Source organism: Cynara cardunculus (genome assembly GCF_001531365.2).
Source record: "Cynara cardunculus var. scolymus isolate 2C chromosome LG 2, CcrdV1, whole genome shotgun sequence".
NCBI lineage: Eukaryota > Viridiplantae > Streptophyta > Magnoliopsida > Asterales > Asteraceae > Cynara > Cynara cardunculus.
In genome coordinates, this window is record NC_037529.1 from 46714238 (window position 1) to 46718951 (window position 4714).

Sequence of the window (4714 nt, forward strand, 5' to 3'; positions counted from 1 at the left end):
ATCCATAAAGATTTATGTGGATTTTTCAAGCATGTCAGAGGATATGGACATCATGCATCTTTGAAAAGTTGTCGGAGCATTGCAAAGTCCAAATGGCATTCTCCTAAAGGCAAAAGTACCATAGGGACATGTGGAGGTGGTCTTTTCTTGGTCCTCGGGTGATATGGCTATTTGGTTATATCTGGAGTATCCATCCATAAAGCAGTAATACTCTTTTCCAGCCAACCTCTCTAACATCTGATCAATAAAAGGCAAGGGAAAATGGTCCTTTTGAGTGGCTTTGTTTAGCCTACGGTAGTCCATACATATCCTCCAACCAGACACTATTCTTGTAGGGATGAGTTCATTTTTGTCATTGGTGAAAAATGTAAACCCTTCCTTCTTTGGGACACACTAGATTGGACTAACCCAAGAACTACCGGCTATTGGAAAAATTATTCCTGCATCTAGCCATTTCAAAAATTTCCTTTTTCACTACTTCTTTAATGACAGGGTTCAATCTCCTTTGAGGCTCTACAGATTTGAAGTTCTTTTCATCTAGGATAATCTGATGTTGACATATAGAAGGACTAATCCTCTTAAGGTCAGCAATGGTCCATCCTATGGCTTTGGTGTACAACTTCAACATATCTACAAGCTTCTTTTCTTGATGTAAATCTAGGGTAGATGATATGATGACAGGTAGTTTACCTTCCTCTCCTAGAAATGTATATTTTAAGTGAGATGGGAGTTTCTTTAACTCCAGAATAGGTGGTGAAATTATAGACGGGGTAAAAATTTTAAACTCACTATTGTCCAACAAGTCAAAATTCTGCAGCATCAAATGAGACATCACCTTCTAAATCCTCAACAGTATCATCACCTATTTTAACACTATCCCCCTCTTCTAACTTACAGGCCTTCCTAACTCCTTCCTCATAGCACAATGTCTCAATCTCAGTAACTCCTGAGCATTCCTATAAGTAATTAGGGTACTTTAAGGAATTAAATACATTGAAAGCGACTTTCTGGTCTTGGAGTCTCATGGTTAGCTCTCCCTTTTGAACATCAATCAAAGTTCTAACAGTGGCTAAGAAAGGTCTTCCTAAGATTATGGGAATATCCTTATCAACCTCAAAATCAAGGATGATGAAGTCATTCGGAAAGATGAATTTGTCAACCGGAACTAAGACATCCTCAATCTTACCTTTTGGATAAGCAATGCTTCTATTGGCCAATTACAAGGTGACAGTGGTGGGTCTAGCTTCTTCTATTCCTAGGGTGTTGAAAACAGACAAGGGCATAAGGTTGATACTAGCTCCTAAATCACACAAAGCTTTACCAATCTCCTTTCCACCTATAGAACAAGGAATAGTGAAACTCCCTGGGTCTTTAAGCTTGGGGGGTATTTTGTTGGTTAGAAGCGCACTACATCCCTCGGTAAGAGCTACGGTCTCATATTCGGTCAATTTCTTCTTCTTACTCAAAATATCTTTAAGGAATTTGGCATAACTGGGCATCTGCTCAATTTCTTTAACAAGGGATATGTTGATGTGCAATGCTTTAAACACTTCCAAAAACTTCTTGAATTGTAGTTCTTTCTTTTGATTCCTTAACCTTTGAGGAAAAGGAACATAAAGGGGAACTGGCTTTATGATGGCTTTGTTTGGTTGTGTTGAGCAAGATGGGTCCAGAGTGCCTAGAGTCTTGGTCTTACTTTCTTGAGGTTCAGATGGGATTACAACCTTGGTTTTTAGACCTGTTATAACCTCACCCTCAATTGGATTTTTCCTAGCAACTTCTTTATGAAATAACGAAGGATAGTCCGACTTAGGAGGAACAAAAGTGGTGGTCTTAGGAGGTTGGTCATCCATAGGTTTTGGTGGACTTTCAGTAACAGGAACCATAGGTATAGTCTCAGGTTTAGAAACAACCTGTTCACTGTCTTTGGGTATGGTCTTTGTTAATTCCTTACCACTCCTAAGAGTCACTACCTTCACATGTTCTTTTCCTAGATCTCTCAGGACTTCAGTGTTACTAGGCAAAGTACCAAAGGCTCTACTATTCTGATTAAGAGCAAGTTGACTGACTTGCGTTTCCAGGTTTTTGATGGCAGCACTTTGTTGATTGAACAAAGATTGATTTTAAGTCATCATTTGCTGTTGTGCTTGGGACTGAGTCACCAGTCCTTTTATCATAGCTTCCAAGGAAGATGATGATTCGGACAGTAGAGGTGGTTTAGTCTGAAAAAGTGGTTGATTACTTTGAAAATTCTGGTGATGGTGATTCTGAGAATTAGAACTGCTTGCATGTTGTTGTTGTTGAAAATTAGGGTTTCCTTGTTGTTTATGGACTAGGGGATTCAAACTTGGACTATTCCATGAAAAATTTGGGTGCTGTCTCCAACTGGCATTGTATGTGTTAGTGTAGGTATTCGATCTGTTATGAACATAATTCACAGATTCAGCATTATGTGGACACAGTTCGTAAGAGTGTTCCCCTCCACAACAGACACATTGCACTGAGAGGACAGCTGGAATAGGTGATGTGACAGCTGACTGCACTCCTTGGCTAGAAGTTAGATTTTTAAGCATATTGTCCATAGAAGATAGTTGTGTTGTTAATGCAGTATATGCATCAACATCATGTATTCCTGTCGTCTTCTTTTTGCGGTTGAACATGTGGATCAGCCCAATGTCCATTATTACAAGAAATTTTTTCTAGGATCTCATATCCTTCATTGTAGATCATTGCTATAAAGGCTCCGCCTGCAGTCGCATCGAGCATTTGTTTTGCCATGGGATTTAACCCATTGTAAAACGTCTCGAGTTGAATACAGTACAAGATGTCATGGTGAGGGCATCTCCTTAACAACTCTTTGAATCTTTCCCAAGCGTCAGGAACAACTTCATCGTCCATTTGTTTAAAAAGGCAAATTTCATTTCTTGACTTAGCGTTCCTAGTTGGTGGGAAATATTTTCGCAAAAACTTTTCCACCATATTACTCCATGATGGCACAGAACCCGGAGTTAATGAATTAAACCATGCCTTTACCCGATCCCTTAGAGAAAATGGGAATAAAGTAAGTCTCAGAGCGTCGTTAGACACTCCCGGATCAGGAAAGCATCTGTGATTTCCATAAAGGATTTCAAATGTGAGTGTGGGTCCTCCGAAGGTAATCCGGCAAATTGTCCATTTGTTTGCAACATGTAAAACATAATTGGTTTTAGTTCAAAATGAAGAGCGGTCATATGTGGCCTAACTATCCCAAAATTTAATTGCTCAAAATCAGGGATGGCATAGTCCATGATCCTTCCATTTTTGGAATTTGCCAAATTAATGATGTTCGGAGTCTGCTCTCTTGGTTGTTCATTATTTTCAGATTCCGTGTCCTCATTATGATTATTATGGTGGTGGTGTTCTTGCGAAAAATTCGGAAATGGTGGTATTGCCTAAAGGCAGGCGGTTGGTTTTCTAAATGTGGAATCTCAGGGATGATTGGGGGAGGTAACTCCATGTAGGGAGAGAGTAGAGCAAAAAATGCTCTTTGAGCCCTCCTTCTTTGGCGAAACGTTCTCTCAATATCGGGATCCAATTCAAAAATTTCCCCGCGATGTCCCCGTGACATACACTACTTTCAAAACGGTTTAAAACGGAAAAAGAAAATTTAAATCTTTTACTTCACTTAAAAGAAAACTTTTAACTAACAAATCCGCGACAACGGTGCCAAAAACTTGATCGGTGGTTATTGACACACCACAGGCTACAATTAGGACCAAAAACAAGTATACAACTAGTCCCAATATCGTCTTTCAAGTAATAAAAGTGGTACAAGTACCAGATATCGTCCACAGGGATCATAGTAAAAGTTTAAAAGAAAGTAAAGTTAAGGAAATGATTTCAGAAGGCGAATTCAAAGACTTAGATTTGAACAGAGTTAACACAACTAAAAATTAACAGGAGATAACAGAATAATAAAAGCAAGCTAGGGTGTATGACTTTCCGAGTGAGATGTAAAAATTATATACAGTCGACCAATGCTGTCAAAATGCTACAGCATGAAACCATGCTGACAGATTGCTACAGCAGTCAATCAGTAACAACTATTTTTACCAATTACTTTAAAGGTATTCCTCTCGGACTTCACCAATGCACTGATATTATAGCTTTAAACCCATATCTCTAAGAGGTATCCAGACCAGTGAAAGTGACAAATGGTGTCTTCAAAGTATATGGATAAACAAATCTCTTTGTTAAAAATCACTCTYTCGAGTGGATTCCCATATCATTCAAGTTGACGTGTAATATAAAGAAAGTGATTAAATAAAGCGATTAAAGAAACTTGAAATGCCAAAAGATTAATATCATTAAGAAACTTGTTCTTCAAGTAGCATGCAATCTACTTGAAGAGAGAACAAAAGATAGTAGACAGCAAGAAGCAAGGTGTGGTAATGAGGTGTGGAGATGTGTTCAATACTCCTCCCAACATTCCTTTTTATACTAGGGATGGAGTGAGCGCAAAATGGTCAATTCACACCCACTTAGTTAAAAAGAAACTAAAAAGTGCATATTAGCAAACTAATATTTAGAAAACAACTAAATTAGTCTTGTAAACTCCAGCTAATCTGATTAAACTACAACTGGTTCAACTTTAGAAGGCTTTCAAATGTCTTCATATTGTCAAGTCAGTCAACTCCAAGTCTTATCTTTCTCTTCATCTGCCTTCAGGTCATGC

At 38.4% G+C, this 4714-nt stretch overlaps 1 non-coding gene across 1 annotated transcript; it reads left to right on the forward strand.

The window, feature by feature from the left end:
• The first annotated feature begins 2824 nt into the window (after positions 1 to 2824).
• Positions 2825 to 2931, forward strand: LOC112508377. Its single transcript, XR_003068750.1, has one exon. It is a non-coding gene; the product is annotated as a small nucleolar RNA R71 (small nucleolar RNA).
• Positions 2932 to 4714: the final 1783 nt, after the last annotated feature.